The 21,347-nt window shown below is 35.7% G+C and overlaps 1 long non-coding RNA gene across 1 annotated transcript; it reads left to right on the forward strand.

Moving 5' to 3' along the window:
* Positions 1 to 16,465: 16,465 nt before the first annotated feature.
* LOC140180918 (uncharacterized) lies at positions 16,466 to 18,044 on the forward strand. The gene is made up of 3 exons (XR_011875051.1): positions 16,466 to 16,891; positions 17,050 to 17,203; positions 17,570 to 18,044. It is a non-coding gene; the product is annotated as an uncharacterized lncRNA (long non-coding RNA).
* Positions 18,045 to 21,347: the final 3,303 nt, after the last annotated feature.

Raw genomic sequence — 21,347 nt, forward strand, 5'->3', positions numbered from 1 at the left:
GATTAGAGAATTCTAGGTCTGATAAGTGCTCCTTCGTACATGCTATTTGATTTATCTGCTTTTCACTATTGGTTGGCTGCTGATGTTCCTATTCACTGCTGTTTGATTGCTGTTCAATCCTATTTTGCTTCATCAAATCTTAATTGATTGAACCCGCTGCTTCTATAGCTTCATATACATTAGCATTCTTGTTGCGAATTACTTTTTCCTTGTTAATTCAAGTGAGCTAATTACATTGCATCCATATCTTAAACTATTGCTTGCTTTCTGAATTTGCTTAGGATAGGCTGACTGCATATACATGCTTATTGCTGTTTTGGATTGGCTTAATTACTGGATTCTTCTGGTGTTACATAGTTTTCATGCTTGAAATGGTTACTGCCTTCATCAGGAATCCAAACTGATAAAAATGAGTTTCCAACCAGCATGCTGCCTTGTTTTGCTTTATAATGTCTGAGTCGCATAAATTACCTTGTTTTCCATGCTGCTAACATATATCCATATTCATATGTTATTTGAAATTAAAGGTTTCTTGCATGTTTCTATGCTGCTTTTATGAAATTTTATTTACTTCCTAAAGTGCTCCAATTCAATTTTTCCTATTTTAATTCCGCACTTCCATCTTTTCACTCAACCATGCTGATTTGGTTGCTAAATTTACCTTGACTTTCTAGTGATTCAATTTTTCTGCTCACTACCATTTTACTTGCTAGTTTGATATATCTTGTTCTCAGACTCATATAAACTGCTAAATCTTTTTGACAATTGCTGCTACTAGCATTATTATGCTGTTTGATTTTCCGGGAACGTTCCTTTTACAGCCAGAATGCTGCCCAATTTTTCCAAAAACCGATTTTACTTAACTGCTATTCATGACTCGCCTTTGGTAATTTCACATTGTGCTTTCCTTGGTTTAAACCAAAGTCACCTCATGATATGCTGGGCTAGCATTCACAATCTCTTTTGGTTCCTTTCCAACTTTAATTGCATTATTGATGATTATTAATCTTTTTCATGCTTCTTTTATTTTCATGTTTACCATCAATAATCTACATTCTCTGCTTGAATGTGAGTTACTTGTTCTTTAAGTTTATGCATTTCTGTTAGCTAGGAACTACAGTACCATGCCACTAACTTTAACTTTCCTTTTTAACTTTTGACTTCATTGACTTTCTAACTTCTTTCTTGGTTTACACTAACCCCTTTTAACCCCTTTCATGGCATGCTTATTGTTGTTTCCTGCCAAACAGGCATTGTGCATTTCAGTTAATTGTTTTTGGATTGTGATTTTTAATTGAATTCTTTGAATTTTATCTTGCATTCAGTCCAACATTCTATATATTTTTGGCTCACTTCATGCTTTGGCTTTTATTCCTCTTTTGCCCATCTATGCTTATCTTGCTTGAATCCTATTTGTCTTCCTATTTTTTCTGCTTTAAGTTAATAAATTATACCCTGAATTTTCTGTTTTTCAGGATGTATGATCCCAAAGGGAAAGGAAAAGCAAAAGCAGGCACAAGTAAAAGAAAGAGAGGAGAATCATCTCCCACTGTTTTAGATATACTACATGATGATTCCTGGCGTGAGAAAAACTTTACTCTGCAAGAAAAAGCAGATCAACTCGTGCCTGCCACTGATCTGATCAAGTTCGCAAGCCGCTACTATGAACTGAAATATGAAGTCTTTGGGACAAAGAGGCACCTATATCTGGAAAAAACCCTCATAATTCCAACTGAATTACAATAGTATACCACAGAGCAAATAAAACAGAGAGGCTGGTTCTTTCTGGAAAGGAATTTGACTGAGGTTAATGCATCTTTGGTCAGGAAATTTTACTGCAACTATTATAAAACGACCCTGAATGCATTATAGCTCAGAGGAAAACAAGTTTTAGTTACTGAGGAGGCAATTGAAGATATCCTCCATTTCCAGCCTAAGTCAGATGAACCAGATGGTTACTAAAAGGCTGAGGAAGCCATGAGATTCATGACTTTTGATTGGGAGGCAGTGAAGCGAACCATCTCTATTGATCCAGCTGTCCCATGGATTATGGGTAAGTCAATAGTGAACCCAAAAGGCATAAAAATTATTTATATGAATCATGAGGCTCGGCTATGGCAAAAAATTCTGAGCAACTATGTGATGCCGAGAACTCACGAGACTGAGGTGCCAGCTGCCATGATTACCCTTATCTGGTGCGTGATGGAAGGCAAGGACATGTACCTTCCCCGATTTATACGTCACTCCATGGCTAAAGTTCATGCCCGAGGCACTCTACCTTTCCCATATTTGATCACCCAGTTGGGCCACCGAGCTGAGGTACCCTGGGAGCCTGAAGATGAGAAGCCACCAGCCACCGACTGTAAGAAGATCATCCCACATGGCAGGAAGTTCGAGGCTCTGGGCTACAAACCGCCCTTTCTTACTGCCTCTGCTGATGCAGCCACATCTTCTGCTACCCCTTCAGCACCTGCCGCACCACCCACACCCACAGCACCCTCGCCAGCTTCCCAGCCCATCTACCACCTTATGCATCGACTCTTCGAGCGCCTGAATCGGATGGAGCGTCGCAATAAGCAACGCTACGAGCATCTGAAGCTAATGATCAGGACAAGACACACTGACATCCCCTCTGAGCCTGACGCGCCATCAGAGCCATCTGAGGAGGAGGCGGATGAGCATGAGGAGGATGCACGAGCAGAGGATGAGCAGGCAGAGCACCAGCACCAGGAGCATCAGCAGACACAGCCGGCAGATCCACAGGCCCCTATACAGGCATAGCCTCAGGCACCTTCACTACCAGAGCCTATAGAGACAGCATCAGCATACCCTTCCAGAGGTGACGACTCTTCACACCCAGCCTGACTGAGCATCGAGGATGATGCTATTATGTAAGTGTGGGGAGGTCGCCATCTCTGGCGAACTTTATTTTGGTGAACTACTTTCAGACTCTCTTTATCCTATTTTGTTTCATTTTCTGTATTTTTATTTTATTTTATTTTATCTTATTTTTCTTTCAGTACTTGCACATTTTCTTTTGCTATATTTCTGTTTATTCCTACTTTGTTATATTTCGCACTTTGGGCTGTATATATATCTTAGATATTTAGCTTAATTTGCACTCTTAGCTTATTAGTTGTGATATAGAAAAATATGGATTATTAAGTTTAGTTTACCCTTTTATCATATATAATTTGGTTTAATTGAAAATAAAGAGTAAACTAGAAATTTTTAGATTTTCATAATCACAACAATCTAACTAAGCATAGATATATAGTAATAAATGTTGGTAAATTGACGACATTTTTTTTCAAGGAATATATTTATTTTTATAAAAGCCATTCAAACATTCACATTGATTAGAGTTGAAACTCTTTATCCCTACTTGCATAATATACATGACTGATATATGGTTTCTGAGCCAAAGAACACACAACCCGTGAGTTTTTTAGCTTAATTGCATGGTCACATTATTTAACCATAGTTTTCATTCCTGTGTGTTTCCTTCTCTATAATTGCAGACTTTACTTTGTTCCACTCTATATGTCCAATATAGAATGTATTTACATGCTTGCATATGATTAAGGCCATTACTTATTTTTGCTCACTTATCCCAAATAGCCTACCCTTTTATGTCACCCTTGTTAGCCACCTTGAGCCTTTAATCCCCCAATTATTCCATATTTTATCACATCACTAGCCTTAAGCTGAAAAATAATTATAAATATCCCAAATTGAATCTTTGGTTAACTTAAGATAGAGATTGTGTATCAACTAAGTGTGGGAAAATTGTGGGAACATGGGTTGATAGGAAAATGTTGAATTGACAAAATATTTGGAATTTGGGTGCATGCTCATGTGAAAGTTAAATAATTAAAATACCATGTGCATTGATATTTTATGTTCATGTTATGAAAAAAAAAATTTCCTATAATTAAATAAATAAATAAGGGGACACAAAAATTACCCCAGTATTAAGTTTAGTAAAAATCAATGCACATGTGAAAATAAAATTAAAAAGAATTGTTACATGAGTATGAATTGAAAAAGTGGGAATTATGGGAAGCTAGGCATAATTTAAGAATTGTATAAAAGTATGTATATGTTAGGTGAAATCTTAGACTAATCAAGGATTCAATTTATAGCTCACTTAGCCATATATATATATATATATATATATACCCTCACCTTTGCCTTCACCCCATTACAACCTTGAAAAGACCTCATGATGTTTGCATGTATACATTAAATATTTGTTGATTGGTTAGATGAAGAACAAAGTTTCAGAAAGCATGACTAGAGAAAGTAGAGTGATTAACCCCAAACACTGAGTGATTAGAGTGTATATACAAATCCAGTGAGGTTTCAATAGCTCATTTCCATATATCCATGTTTAATCATTACTTGTCTTGCAAGTTTGTGAATTCTTTCGATTAACTCAACTCAACTGTGAATGTGTTTTTAACATGATTTAGCCCTTGGCTGTGCATATATGTTTCCTTGAAGAATTTGACTCAATTTAACCACATGTAAGCTTTATATATCTAGGTGGATAATAATTAGAATTGCATAATTCATTTAGGTAGCTTGCATTTAGATAGACTGTATTGCATAGATTCCACCATTCTACCTTCACTTTTTTTTTAGTTTCTCTTGAATTTAGCATGAGGACATGCTAATGTTTAAGTGTGGGGAGATTGATAAACCACTATTTTATGATTTATCTTGTGCTAAATTGAGTGGTTTTTATCAATTCTTCACCCACTTATTCATATAATCTGCATGGTTTTACAATTCCTTCCTTATTCTGTGATATATGTGAAAACATGTTTCCTATGTCTTAAAAATGTTAATTTTAATTATCCTTTATTACTATCGATGCCGTGATCTGTGTGTTAAGTATTTTCAGGCTTTATAGGGCAGGAATGGCTTAGAGGACAGAAAGAAAACATGCAAAAGTGGAAGGAACGTGCAAAATGAAGTTTTGAAGGAAATGGCAGTGACGCGCACGCATGGAAGACGCGGACGCGTGCCTAGCGCAAAGCACGAGCGACGCGTATGCGTGACAGACGCCACGTGCAAAAAGTTGCAGAATTTGCCCCCAGCAATTTCTGGGTCCTTTTCGGCCCAAATCCAAGCCCAGAAACACAGAATAGAGAAAGGAGAATGAGGGAATCAAATCAATCATTCATTCATTCATTCATATTCACAATTTTTAGGTTTTAGATGTAGTTTTCTAGAGAGAGAGGCTCTCTCCTCTCTCTTAGGTTTTAGGATTTAGGACTTCTCTTAGTTTATGGTTCATTCCTTCTCAATTCCAGGTTCAATGTTCCTTTAATTTATGTTCTCTTCTACTTTTAATTATTCTATTACTTTAGTTTGTTTATTTTCCTAAATTGGTTTATGAACTCTATGTTGAATTTGATTTTCCATTTAATACAATTTTAGGTATTTCAGATTTATGATTATTTCTTTTATTTATGTTATTAATGTTTTTTTAATTTAATTTAGATTTATTCCCCCTTTCTTTGGTTGAGTAATTGGTGACACTTGAGTTATCAAACTCAGCTGTTGATTGAAAATTGGAATTTGCTGATTGATTTAGATCCCTCTAAAGCTAGTCTTTCCTTAGGAGTTGACTAGGACTTGAGGAATCAAATTGATTAGTCCACTTGACTTTCCTTTATTTAGTAAGGGTTAACTAAGTGGGAGCAATAAACAATTCTCATCACCCTTGATAAAGATAACTAGGATGGGATTTCCAATTCTTATACCTTGCAATGGTTTTCATGATAATTTACTTTAATTATTGCCAATTTATTTTCCTGTTCCGTATTCAAAAAACCCAAAAATATACCTTTTTCCATAACCAATAATAAATCATACTTTCTTGCAATTCCTTGAGAGACGACCCAAGGTTTAAATACTTCGGTTATAAATTTTATTGGGTTTTGTTACTTGTGACAACCACAACTTTTTCACGAAAGGATTCCTTGCTGGTTCAGAAACTATACCTACAACGTGATTATTTTTATAAAATTCTTTACTGGCAGAAAATCCCGCTCGTCACGCACCGAAGAAACCCAGAGTTCCACACAAAAGTGATTGTCTAGTGACAACCTTCTTTTTAATTTAATGATTCTCACATCTCTTGCTTTAGTTTCCATTAGAAATACGAAGGCATGCTTATATTGTATACATAAACTTCTAAGCTCAGCTACTATCGTGGCGCCTGCCACTCTGTGACAGTTCCAACTTAGGACACTCATGGCTGTGTAGAGGGTATGGTTAGGCCTGCCTCCTCAGCCATTGAGTCTTCCTCTCATTTGTTCTGTCTTGTGTACATTAGCTTCTGGTAAAGCTCCTGAAATTCCTTCTCATCAGTATCACTTCCTCTGAACTTTTTTACTTGCTTTGGCTCTTGTTCATTCTCCCACTCCTCGTTTGTGATTAGGTAGCTCGCTGCTTCTTTTTTGCTCTTCATCAGACTCAGAACCTTCTTCATTCTCATTACTAGTTCCCTTTCCCAGCTGTTGAGTTCTCTTTGCCCTAATTCTCTTGCACAAAATATTCTTCCTCCTCTGGTGGAAGCTCCACATAATAGTCGCCCTTTTCCACATAGTTGAATGAGCCTTCTAGTCTCAGTTTTTCTTTTTCTTTGTTCATTTTGGCTGCTTCCCTAGTAGCCCATATCCCATATTCTGGCTCTTCACAGATCAAATTTTTTCAATTGGATATTCTGGATTGATTGAGAGTGCTCTTGGGTAGTTAGATGGTTGGTGCATGAAATTAGCTCTGCAGAATTCGCACAGAGAGACCGGCAAGTATACCAGGTTGTCCAAGTAATACCTCAGGTGAGTGAGGGTCGATTCCACGGAGATTGTTGGTTTGAGCAAGCAGTGGACACCTTGCAGATCTTACTCAGGAGGATAGAAAATATAGTTTGTCACGGAAGAATGCAAAAAACAAATAAATAAATAAAACGTTACTAGATAGACGAGAATTCAATAGTTTGAGAACGGTTTAGACTTTGGATATGCTTTGTCTTTCCGGATTAACTTTTCTTATTGTCTTCTTCAATAACCTTCTGATTCCTTCAATGACAGCCGTAAGTGATTAACTCATGTTCTCTCATCAAGTTAACCTCCTCCACTGTAGCAATCTACCACGTTGAGATGACTCATGTCCTCTCATCAAGCCACCTCTAGGTTTCTCACTGTAGCAGAAGATGAAGCTCTAAACAATCCACTCCCCTTCACGATCCTACTCAAGGTGCCACAGACAAGGCAGATCTTCTGGATCAGAAAGTGCTACTTCTCTGACTCTAGCCTTAGCGCCACAGAGACATCACGCACCCATAGTCAACAAGATTCCATGTCACATATTCAAAGTTGCTCAGATGCTTTATTGGAATCCCAATGCAATCTCTAGCTTTAGTTCAACGCTATCCGGGTCAGAAATCGCACGGAACCCATGTAGAACAAGGGTGATTGTCACGTGTCACCCTCAATTCATAAGATGAAGAACGAGATTGCATAAGAGAATAGAATCAGACATATTGAATTAGAACAGTAATATTATTGATCCATGAAACTCAGCAGAGCTCCTAACCTTAACCTTAGGAGGTTAGTGACTCATATTGTACAGAAAATAATAATGAAAGGTTCGAATGGGAAAAAGATGAGGTAGAAGATCCTAAACAAGGGTGATTTTCTCCTATATATACTAATCTAATAACTAAGAATTATAGAAATAAGATAAACTAGGCTGATAGTGCAAAAATCCACTTTCCGAGCCCACTTGGTGAGTGTTTGGGCTGAGAAAAGGGTGTCTCCACGTGCTAGTACCCCTTAGGGGCGTTGAACGCTGGCTAGGGGCTCCATCCTAGGCGTTGGATGCCAGCTGCTCCCCTGTGGGTGCTGGACGCAAGGAATGGGGCTGGTAACTGGCATTGAACGCCAGTTTTGGACCTTCATTTTCAAAGAAAAGTATAGACTATTATATATTTTTGGAAATCTCTGGATGTTAGCTTTCCAAAGCCATTGAGATCCTGCTAGTTGGATATCTGTAGCTCCAGAAAATCTCCTTCGAGTGCACAGAGATCAAATCCTGACAGCATCTGTAATCCTTTCTCTGTCTCTGAATCAGACTTCTGCTCAAACTCCTCAATTTCAGCTAGAAAATACCTGAAATCACCATAAAACTCACAAACTCAAAGTAGAATCCAAAAATGTGAATTTTGCACTAAAACCTATAAAAAATTAATAAAACTTAAACAAAATATACTAAAAACTATATGAAAATAATGCCAAAAAGCGTATAAAATATCTACTCATCAGAACACCAAAATTAAACTGTTGTTTGTCCCCAAGCAACCAAAAACAAAGCTGGATAAAAAGAAAAGAAGGATACAATAAATCTCAGAGTTCTCAATGAAGCTCAGTTTCAATTAGATGAGCGGGACTAGTAGCTTTTTGCTTCTGAATAGTTTTAGCATCTCACTTTCCATTGAAGCTCAGAATAATTGGCATCTTTAGGAACTTAGAATTCATATGATATTATTGATTTTCTTAGTTTAATTCTTTTTTATTCTTGAACACAGCTTCTTTAGAGTCTTGGCCGTGACCCTAAGCGCTTTGTTTTCCAGTATTACCACCGGATATATAAACGCCACAGACACTTAACTGGGTGAACCCCTTAGGATTGTGATTCAGCTTTGCTAGAATCCCCAGCCAGTGGTGTCCAGAGTTATTAAGCATACTCTTTTCTTTGGATCACGACTTTAACTGCTCAGTCTCAAGTTTTTCACTTAACACCTTCATACCACAAGTATATAGTTAGGGAAGCGGCTCATTTGAACTGTTCAGGCCAAGATTTTTCTTCTTTTAGGCCCTCCTAACCGTTGATGCTCAAAGCCTTGAATCTTTGCTCTTGCCTTTTTGTTTAAAGAGCTATTGGCTTTTTCTTATTTTTATTTCTTATTCTGCTTGCTTTTTTTTGCATATATATATATATATATAGGTGAGTTCTACCCAACCCTCTCTAAATCAACATGTAAATTACCCTCTATGACATGGCACATGTTAATTGGATATTTAGTTTTAGTTTGAGTTAATTTAATTCAATATGAGTTAACATCTTAACTAAAGTAGGATCATTTTGTAATTAAATAACTTTGTAAGAAGGATAATTAGATAATTTTTGTAAATATTAAAAAATAAATTTATATGATTTTACATTTTATAAAATAAAAAAATCCTAAATCTAACCATGACCCTCAACGCAGCCCAGTGCCCCAGTCACACTCCCATCCCTCTCCTCTCTGAAATTTTGAAATTGAAATTGAAAGAACAAACTCAAGAAAGACCCTAGCCACCCAGTCCCGCCGCCCGCAGCCACCGCAGCCCCGTCGCGTGTATAGGCATCACGTGTGGAAGTTTCGTTGCCGTCGCAGGAGCTGTGTCGCCGTCATAGGAAGCTCCCTCGCCGTCGTGTGGAAGCTCTGTGGCTGTCGCCGTCTCCTCTGTTCGAGCGGTCTCTCTGTGTTCGCCGGTGTCGCCATTTCCTCTGTTGTTGCCGTCACTCCCCTTCCTCCTCACCGCCGGTAAGCAGTAAGCACTGTGACTTGGAATCTTTTTGTTGGTTTTAGTGTTTTACTGTTGTTGAGTAGGTGAATTTTGTTTGTTGAGTTAATTTTGTTCATGATTTTTGTTAGCTGGATTTTGTTTGCTGAGTTAATTTTGTTAGCTGATTAACTAGATTTTGTTAGCTGGATTTTATTTGCTTGAGTTAATTTTGTTCATGATTATGTCAAATTTGAAATTTGTTTGCTGAGTTAATTTTGTTCATGATTATCTATGCTGCTTTTATATATATATTTTATTATTTTTTGCTGCTTTTTCTTGCTTCAAGAATCAATTTTTGGATTTTTTAGATCACCAATAATACTTCTCTTTTACCATCATTCTTTCAAGAACCAATATTATCAAATATGCACTGTTCATTCATACATTCAGAAAGCAAAAGCAATGCCACCACATCAAATAATTGAACTATTCTTAATATATAACTCGAAATCCAAGTATCTCACTTTTCTTTTTCAATTAAAATTTTCTTTTAAGCAAGGTGATAGATGTGTGGAATATTTCATAGCTTTAAGACATAAAGATGATCATGCACTAGAAACAGACAATAAAATAAACACATGGAAAATAGAAAAATAACATAAGCAAGGTGATTTAAGGGAACGGGACCACCTTAGTAACGGCGGCTGCTACTCTCTCTAGTGGATCCAATGGAGTGTTTAAGCTCCTTTATGTCTCGTCCTTGCCTCTGTTGCTCCTCCCTCATGGTTCTTTGATCTTCTCTTGTCTCATGGAGGAAGGTAGACTGCTCTTGGTGGTCTAACCTCAGCTGATCCACTTTTGATCCCAAAAAATTTTTTGGAAAGGAAAATTCATCCCTTGAGGCATCTCAGAGATTTCCTATTAAGGCGGCTCCATATGTTCTTGCTGTGGTCCATGTGTAGGCTCTCTAACATGCTCCATCCTTTTTTTAGTGTTGGGCTTGTCCTTCTCAATGGGGATGTCTCTTTCTATGACAATTCCACCTGAATTGCATAAGTGACATATGAGGTGAGGGAAATGGAGGCAAGTGCCTTTCCCTTCCTCTTCCTTGAGGTTTCACCATTCTTTGGTGCCATACTTAGGAGTGGTAGAAGTCAAAAAGCAAGGCTTTTGCAATACCAAACTTAAGAGTTTTGCTCGTCCTCGAGCAAATATGAACAATTGGGAATGAGAGAGTAGAAGGAGAAGAAGAAAATTGGAGAGATAGAGGGTGAGGTAGGTAGGGTAGGTGGAATTTCTGTGGGACCCACTGGTCTTGGGAGGCTAGAAAATTTGAATTCCCTGCCCTTTATGGGCGTTGAATGCCCAACTCTTGCTCCTGGCTGGCGTTCAACTCCAGCTTGACGCTCCTTATAGGGTGTTGAACGCCCATTGGGGTGCTCCTTCCTGGCGTTCAACGCTAGGTCTCTACCCCCTGGCTGGCATTTAACGCTAGCTTCATGCTCCCTGGCTAGCGTTCAATGCCACTTATGTGCTCCTTCCTGGCGTTCAACGCCAGGTCTCTGCCTCCTGGCTGGCATTCAACGCCAGCTATGTGCTCCCTGGCTGGCGTTCAACGCCAGCTTTGCTGCTCCTCATGGGCGTTGAATGCCCACTCTGGCCCCCTTGGCTGGCGTTCAACACCAGCAAGGTCTCTGCTCCAGGGTGTTTCGTTTCCAGCTCTGACAGTTTCTGTTTCTGTTCTAACTACTGCACATGATCATAAACGTTAAAAAGCAAGGGAAAACTCTAAAAATAAACTAAAATAAACTCAAATGAAGATAAACAAAAGAAATAAGAACATAAATACTCTACTCATGGTTGGGTTGCCTCCCAACAAGTGCTTCTTTAATGCCATTAGCTTAACACTCGATTGCTGACTTTCTTCCTCTTCTTCCAGTTGGTTAACAGAAATGACTCCATGGAAGAAGAGGAGGAGATTAGTGTCCTCATATTTGAATTCCTTCTAACAAGCTTTCTTTTAGTGTGATGAGCTTGATTCTCCTTCTTTGTTAGGGTAGGGGTTGTATTGTACTCTGCATGGTAGTACCTCCTTTGTCAGGGGGTAGTGTAGGTTGAAGGACCTTGATAATCATGTAATCCTTCTGTAACCTCATCACTAATTCGCCTCTCTCAGCATTAGAAAGGTTTCTTCCAGTAGATAGAGACCATTGCTCCAAAACCTCAGCAAAAGAAATATCGAACTGTAGCTTTTTATAGCCTTCCAAGGATTGTGAGCAGTACTCATCCTTGGTCTCCTTTTGGGGCATCTGAGGGTGTGGTACTTCAGGCTTTCTTCATATAAGAGGGATGTGCAACAATGTGCTTCTAGCCTCTTCTTGATTTAGTTCCTCAACAATGTGTACCATCTTAGGCTCAGCTTCCTTGGTACTAATGAAGGCTAGACACTCTTCTCTTATCTGTTCAGATAAGTGTTGTCTAGTTTGACTGAACTGTGCCTTTATAGCTCTGTTAGAGGCTCGGGCTTCTTGCATCATCTCTTGAACATTTATTGTGCAAGGGAGTGCAGTTACTAGGTTAATGACTCACTTTGCTCAGGAGGTTCTGACTCAATAGACACTATTTTAATCTCTCATTTCATTGGAGTCTCATTAGATGAGTACAGATGTTGATTGCTGGCAAGTGTCTCAATGAGCTCATGAGCTTCCTCAATTGTCTTTCTCATGTGGATTGAACTACCAGTAGAATGGTCTAAGGACATCTTAGCCATATCTGTGAGTCCATAATAAAAGATGTCTAACTTTACCCATTTTGAAAACATTTCAGTAGGGCATTTCTATAGCATCATTCTGTACCTCCCCAAGCATCATAAAGGGATTCATTATCTTCTTATTTGAAGTCTTGAATGTCCAGTCTTAACTGGGTTAGCTTCTTTAGTGGAAAGTATTGATTCAAGAACTTATCCACCAGCTGACTCCATGTTTTCAAGCTTGATTTGGGTTGATTATCCAACCACCTCTTTGCTTGGTCTTTCACAGTAAATGGAAAGCGCAACAACCTGTAGACATCTTGGTCTACTCCATCAGTGTACACTGTGTCAGCATATTGCAGGAAATCTACAAGGAATTCTATGGGCTCCTCTTGAGGAAGTCCCTGAAAATGGCAATTTTGCTGCACTAATGTAATTAGTTGAGGGTTGAGCTCAAAGTGAGCTACTCCAATAGGAGGTATACTAATACTGCTTCCATAGAAGTCAGGAGTGGGGGCTATATAAGACCCTAAGGTTCTTCTTGGTTGTGCCTCTTCCTCTAGATCTATAGTGCACTCTTCCTGTTCCTGCATACACAGACAAGACAAAGAAAAGTGGGAAGTCTCTATGTCAGAGTATAGAGAACTCCCTGTGAGATACCAAAAAGAAGAAAAGAGACAAGAATTAAATATTTTTTTTCAAAAATTAAATAAAAAATAAAATAAAAATAGAAAACTAATTCGAAAATAAAAAAATAATTAAGAAATTTCGAAAAAATAAGAAAAGGAAAGATTAAGAAAAGATATGACAACCAATTAACTAACAAGATTTAAAATCAAAGAGGGGATTTTCGAAAAAGAAGAAAGAGAAAGTAGTTAGGAAGTTTTGAAAAAAAGGAAAGAGAAAGGAGAATAAAAGATAAAACAAGTAACTAACTAATTAACAAAATTTACGAACAAAATAAAAGATTTGATTTTGAAATTAAAAGGAGAAAGTTTTGAATTTTAAAAGTTGAAAGAAAGTAAAGATTTGAAATTTAAAAGTTTTAAATTCAAAAAGAAAGATAAGGTAAAGATTTAAAGAGATTAAGAAAGATAAGACTTAAAATTTAAAAATTTTGAAAAAGATTTTAAAAAGATATGAAAAAGATTTGAAAAGATAAGATTTGAAATTTGAATTTTGAAAAAGATTTGATTTTGAAATTTGAAATTTAAAATTTGAAAATTGAATTTTTAAAACTTGAGTTTTGAAATTTTGAATTTTGAAATCTTGAAATTTGAAAATTGAATTTGAATTAAGATAAGATAAGAATTTTGAAATCTTGAAACTTGAAAACTGAATTTGAATTATGATAAGATAAGAATTTGAAATCTGAATTTTAAATTTGAATTTAAAATAAGATAAGATAGGATTTTTGAAATTCAAAGAAATATAAAAAAAAAAAGATAAGATGAAGATTTGAAAAAGATTTTGAATTTAAAACAAGATAAGATAAGATTTTTGAAATTCAAAAAAAGATAAAAAGATATGATAAAGATTTGAAAAAGATTACAAGATAAGCAAAAAGATAACTAACGGGACACTAAACTTAAAATTTGAAATTAAATTAAAATAAGATAACAAGAAAATTTAAAATTTAAATTTTAAATTTTGAAAAATTAAAAACACAAACACTAAACAGATACCAAACTTAAAGATTTTGAAATCAAATACTCCAATTTTCGAAATTTTGGAATGAGAAACACAAAAGGACACCAAACTTAAAAATTTTAAGATCAAACAAAGAAAAATACCAAGAACAATTCGAACACAACGAAGAATACTCAAGAACACCTTTCGAAAATTTAAGAAAAGAAGAACACAAAGAGACACCAAACTTAAAAATTTTAAGATCTAATAACATTAATTTTTGAAAATTAGAGGAAAAACAACTAAAACACACCAAACTCAAAATTTTTAAAATCAACCAAGAAAATTTACTAAGAACAGTTCGAATATGAAGAAGGAAAAATAAGAACACCTTCAAAAATTTAAAGAAAAAGATAAAAATAGGGGGATACCAAACTTAAAAACTGACAAAAGATTCAAACAAAAGACAAAGATTACTAAAGAAAAGAAAAGATTTTGAAAAATTTTTGAAAAAGAAAATAAGAAATAAGTAAGACTCAAAGTAAGAAAATCAAAAGAAAATACATAGCCAAAAACAGAAAAGGTTTTGAAATTTTTTTGAAAAGAAAACAAAAGACACAAACAAAAGAGCAAATAAACCATAAATAATACCTAATCTAAGCAACAAGATAATCCGATAATTTGTCAAATCCGAACAATCCCCGACAATAGCATCCAAAACTTGGTGCACGAAACTGGCTCCGCAGAATTCGGACAGATAGACCGGCAAGTATACCGGGTCGTCCAAGTAATACCTCAGGTGAGTGAAGGTCGATTCCACAGAGATTGTTGGTTTAAACAAGCAGTGGACACCTTGCAGTTCTTAGTTAGGCGGATAGAAAATATAGTTTGTCACGGAAGAACGCATAAAACAAATAAATAAATAAAATGTTACTAGATAGACGAAAATTCAATGGTATGAGAACGGTTGAGGCTTCGGAGATGCTTTGTCTTTTCGGATTAACTTTTCTTACTGTCTTCTTCAATAACCTTCTGATTCCTTCAATGGCAGCCGTAAGTGATTAACTCATGTCCTCTCATCAAGTTAACCTCCTCCACTGTAGCAATCCACCACGTTGAGATGACTCATGTCCTCTCATCAAGCCACCTCTAGGTTTCTCACTATAGCAGAAGATGAAGCTCTAAGCAATCCACTCCTCTTCACGATCCTACTCAAGGTGCCACAGACAAGGCAGATCTTCCAGATAAGAAAGTGCTGCTTCTCTGACTCTTGCCTTAGCGCCACAGAGACCTCACGCACCTATAGTCAATGAAATTTCATGTCACATATCCAAAGTTTCTCAGATGCTCTATTGGAATCCACAATGCAATCTCTAGCTTTAGTTCAACGCTATCCAGGTCAGGAATCACACAGAACCCATGTAGAACAAGGGTGATTGTCATGGGTCACCCTCAATTCATAAGATGAAGAACGAGGTTGAGAGAATAGAATCAAACATATTGAATTAGAACAGTAATATTATTGATCTATGAAACTCAGCAGAGCTCCTAACCTTAACCTTAGGAGGTTAGTGACTCATACTGTACAGAAAATAATAATGAAAGGTTCGAATGGGCAAAAGATGAGGTAGAAGATCCTAAACAAGGGTGATCTTCTCCTTTATATACTAATTTGATAACTAAGAATTATAGAAATAAGATAAACTAGGTTGATAGTACGAAAATCCACTTTCTGGGCTCACTCAGTGAATGTTTGGACTGAGGAAAGGGTGTCTCCATGTGCTCGTACCCCTTAGAGGTGTTGAATGCTAGCTAGGGGCTCCATCATGGGCGTTGGACGCAGCTACTCCCCTGTGGGCGCTGGACGCCAAGAATGGGGCTGGTGGCTAGCGTTGAACGCCAGTTTTGGACCTTCATTTCCAAAGTAAAGTATGGACTATTATATATTTCTGGAAAGTTCTAGATGTTAGCTTTTTATAACCATTGAGAGCGTGCCATTTGGACTTTTGTAGCTCCAGAAAAGCTCCTTCGAGTGCACGGAGGTCAGATCTTGACAGCGTCTGCAGTCCTTTTTCTGTCTTTGAATCAAACTTTTGCTCAAACTCCTCAATTTTAGCCAGAAAATACCTGAAATCACCATAAAACTCAAACTCAAAGTAGAAACCAAAAATGTGAATTTTGCACTAAAAACTTAATAAAACTTGAACAAAAAAACTAAAAACTATATGAAAATAATGATAAAAAGCGTATAAAATATCCGTTCATCAATGTGCTTGTTATGTTCAACTTTTCTGGAGATTGTAAGTTGGTTTGGGCTAAAATTCCTTCCTGTTATATCTTTGTTAGGGCTGAATCCACTTGAATTATCTCCCACCATAGCAACATCTTGATTGGTTTCTGCCTCTTTTTGTTTGCAGCCCATTTCTTGGTCTTTGATTTTTGGAATTGTTGTGTTGGGCCCCATGTAACAGGAGGCCCATTTTGATTGCTTACTATCCCTTTTCCTTTTCTCGGACACTCCAACACCCTTCTTTCTACCTTATTCTTTTCATTTATCTCTCTTTTGATTTTGGATGCTAGACTAATTTGATTGATTTACAACAGATCTTGCTTCTTGAGCTCCTTTCCTTGTGTCAGGGAATTAAAGATTTTTTCCTCCTTTTTTCCTGCCTCTTTCCTACCGTCCTCGTGTACTGCATTGCCCTTATCTTTAGAAGTCACTTTAGCCCCTTCTCTCTCTATTATCTGCTAGTTAATAGCACTTTTAGTAGTCCTTTGTTCACTCTCTCTAGTCCTGCTTGTCTTCTTGCCTCCATGGTGATTAGTGGTCTGGCTGGGTTGGTTCCTAGCTTCACGGAGTATTTGGGTATGTTAGGGTTCTAGCATGTCATGGCTGTGGATCTACTACAGGCCCTTCTCTCATGCCCTATGATGCTGCATTGAAACAGTAACAATCTTGTAATCTCTCAATATTTGATTTTGAGGCTTATCCACATTTCTAGATGGGGTCTCTTGAGAGCCAGAATCCTGTTTGGAGGGGCCTTGAAATGTCTATTGTGGTTTTGAATCTCAAAACTTTCCTCATGAGAGTGTTGTCTATGACAGGATCATCCACTTCCTTGACAATTCCTATTAAATCTACAATTTCAGAGACTACTTCCAGGTTCATGTTTTCCTCTGGCACTCCATGTACTTGAATCCAAAAAGCCATGAAGTCGTGGTTTATCTCCTCTAAAGCGTCCCCTCGGTGACCATCTTTGTAAGTTGATGAGATTTTCTTTTATGCACCAAGGACCATTGTCTAGGGTTTGCATTCATCTCCTTTTGTCGCTAAAGCTGATTAGGACTTTGTTCCTACCCACTTCAAAAATGGCTACTCCTTCTGAGTTTCCCCACATGCCCAAAAGGACATTCTTGCAAATCTTGAATTTTATTTCTTTTTCTGTGATGACTATTCCAACCATGTTGCAATGGTCTAGGTTGAGGCCTTGGTTTCTCTTAGGCTTTATGCTTATGATTTTGCCCTCAATGGGCTCCATTCCCATATTTGTCGCTATAATGTCCTGGTAATTCAACTTCAGTTCAATAGTTGATATGATTTGTGTGTGGTTGATTTCTAATGCAGGTTAACTTGTGATGAGATACGGGTTTCCTCGACTTGGGAGAGGATAAGGCTGTTTTGTAGATGTGGTTGGCGAAAATGGTTAAAAAGATGTTTAGTTGTGCTATGCAAGGTTATAGTTTAAGAGTATTTTGCTGCTTAGTGATAAAATATGTAGGATTGGACTCGGGAAGGGTAAAAATTAATGGTTAGGTTGTTGCTAGTAGAAGTTATATAATGTATGGTAGAACTGTTGAAAGCAGTGGAGTAGCTGGTTTAATTTTCTGTGTGCTCTATTGTTAGTTAAGTGATTGGGTTAGAATGGTTAAAAGAGCTTGGTCAGGGTTAAAGGTTAGCAAAGGTTGCAGGTTTGCTGAGTTATTTAGAAAAGTGGTTTAAGGGGATGTTTGATGGTTATGCTTAGTGATATCAAAGCTTGAATGAACAGGGTGTTATGATCGGAGACTGCTTGATTTGAAATTGTGTTTTGCACTTCAAATGTGGTTTGTAATGGAGACAACTCTCTCACTTACTAGAACCAAAGTTCTCAAGAACCTCTTCGTTGAGAGAAAATTTTTTCCAATTGAAAGAAACTTAACAAACGTAAGGTGTCTTTGCTTAATACATCTGGGTAGAGTGGTTAACAATATCAGTCCCATGAAATTTGGGTCTTGATTATACGAATTAAGATGAGAGAGTTCAAGAAAAAACGGTCACATTTTTTTAAAAAATAACTGGGCTGAAAGCCGATATATGAGGCCTAGGGAGTCTAGAACCAATCCTATGACAAGTTCTTTTTTTGCTATTTTTTATTTATTTTTATTTTGACCCATCATTTTAGTTTTATTCAATAAATTCTTTTATTAAAGTTATTTTATTTTGAGTATTTATCCATTTTGGTCTTTAAAAAATTTTGAATTAGACACTTTAGTTTTCAAATAAAATTAATTAGCTTATTAGTCCCTAACATTTAATTCTGTAAGTTGTACTGGTTTCTGGCCCACTTTGCTCTGTCAAATCCTAACGGAACTATCCTATGTATCACGTTAAATTTCCATGTCAGACGTTAAGCGCCATGTGTACGAAGGAAACAAATTGGTTATTGGACAAATTACAGTCAATTTGGTCTCCAAAATTATTCATTATAAAACAAATCAATCCACTAAAATATTCATTATTAGGAAAATTAGACTATCACAAACATGAAAAAGATTTCAAACTAGAATGTCTATTTTTTACTAATTAAAGATAAAGTTTCACCTTTCAATAGCATAATCACCCAAGTCATCTTGCAATAAGCTCAAGAAACCACTTTTCACAATATAAACAATCACATAGAAGTGATTAAGACGAAGTGCAAGGTTAAGACTTAAGAGGGAGAGTGAGACTAATGCCGAAGAGGCTAGATAAGAAATGCTAATGGAGCTCCACTAAAAATGGATGAAGAAACACAAGAAGCAGCCGTTAAAACTAGAGCACATGGAATGATAATTAAGATTGGAACAGAAGGGAGATCACAGCAATTGGCTATAAGTAATATAAAGGATGTTGGGGCTAAAAGTGGAGGACCTCAACCACAAATTATTATAACAACCAACAATGCAGAAAATCCACAGAATGAATGTCCATGGCTTATTTATTGTGCTTGAAATAGTACAAGAGACTACTTCCAAATCAAAATTTATTGTGTAACGGAATTTGGATCTAGCCTGACTAATCAACGTTGAGTGACAACTATATGGGAGAAGAGGCTCCTTACTTAGCCTCACTTGACATATTGAGAAACATTTGATTAATTTCCAGTGATAAAATAATTTACAGAATTTTTAAACTAGCAAGGCAGAAATATATTAACAGTGAGAAGGTCTAATATGGCAATGATAGCTTAGTTGTTTTGATAATGAATATTTTTGGAGATTGATTTGTCTTATGAATAAATTTTAAGGACTAATTTGTTTGACAAGGAATATTTTAAAAGACCAAATTATTTATAATTTGCCTAGGATCAATTTGTCTCCTTTGTACACGTGGCACTAAACGTTAGGAGTTGGTGAAGTAAAATGGACCAAGGACCAAGACTACTTACGAAATTAAATGTTAGAATTAACAAGCTAATTTATTTTAATTGGGGACTAAAGTGTTTGGTTCAGAATTTTTTGAGGATCAAAATAGATAAAAAATTTTTATTTTTATCTCTTTTTATCATCTACCATTTGGGATTGGCTAGCACTAGACCAGTTAGTAGATTAACGGCGGTCAGCTAGGGATCAATTAGAGAATCGTGGGTGTGCGCTCGGCCAACTTTGAAAATATATATTTAGGTGAATACTATTCAATCCTCTCTAAATTAGAGGGTAAAATGTAAATTATCCTTTGTAACATATTTTTAAAGTTTTATGTGAAATAAAATTAATTGACTTATTATGATTAACTTTAACTTTAATCTAACCTAAATTTTGTTAATTTAATTAATTAATCATGATGTAACTATTTTTTGCAAATTATAAAAATTATTTAAAAAATTTAATTTTGTAATTTTTTATTTCTTCTCAAATTATATATTTGTTAATCAATTTCAATCGCAAAATAAAAAAAAATCTCAAAAGACAGAATAAATAAAAAATTCAAGAAGCACAAAAAAATTAAAATTTTTAAAATTTTCTCTCTTGCTTCCTTAAATTTTTTGAAAAAAATAATAAAATATAAAATAAAATTTCTCTAATCATTTTTATAATTTGTAAAAAAATTATACCATAATTAGTTGATTAGGTTAACAAAATTTAGATTAGATATTAAGAAAAGTTATATCATAATTAAAAATTTAAGAAAGCAAAAGAGAGAAAATTTTGAAAATTTTAAATTTTGTATGTCTCTTGAATTTTTTTTATTCTTCGAAAAAAATAGAAAATTAAGAAATTAAAATTTTTTTAATAATTTTTATAATTTGCAAAAAAAAAGTTACATAATGAAGAATTAATTAAATTAACAAAATTTAGGTTAGATTAAAAGTTAAAATTAACCATGATAAGTCAATTTATTTAATAATAGAACATGTCACAAGAGATAACTTACCCTCTAATTTAGAGAGAGTTGGGTAGAATTCACCATTTATTTAATATCTACTTTGTTTTTAAAATTTAATTTTAATACATTATCAGTGTAAAATACTTTCACGTATATCTAATTACGTAACGTCACATCAAAAAAAATAATTACTTTTTATATTGACATAGTCAATGATCATCCGAAAAAAATGGATGTAATTAAACAATTGTATAAAATATTTTATACTGTTAGTGTATTAAAATTAAATTTATTTTATCACATTTTTAAGTATTTAAGTAGTTTATTTATTATTAGTATCTTTTAAAATTATCTTTATCAATCAACTCACAATATCATTTTAGTAGTTTGCCTCCAAAAATTTATTAGGACCGAAGTATCTTACATGAATGAACTAGAAATGTTTAGTTTGTAAAATTTATTATGAATGTTTGGTTTGTAATTTTTTTGGACTTTTTTAAAATTTGTTATACTATTTATAGGAATCATGGATATCAGCCTTGCCATGGACAAATAAATGGAGACAGCAGGGACTGTGGTGCATTTTTTTTTTTTTTAATGGAAATGGGAGGAGGGATACCTACCCCAGTGACACTCCATTGCTATCCCTAACCGAGAAAAAAAAATTCAATAACCAACGTTAGCCACGACAAGGGTGGATCAAGGCCAGTCCTGTCTTTTCGAGGAACATTCTGGTTCTTGTCAGGCGGCCAAGTGTCTTTGACCTGAAACTGAAAGT

Source organism: Arachis hypogaea, chromosome 17, assembly GCF_003086295.3.
Source record: "Arachis hypogaea cultivar Tifrunner chromosome 17, arahy.Tifrunner.gnm2.J5K5, whole genome shotgun sequence".
In the NCBI taxonomy this organism is placed as follows: Eukaryota; Viridiplantae; Streptophyta; class Magnoliopsida; order Fabales; family Fabaceae; genus Arachis; species Arachis hypogaea.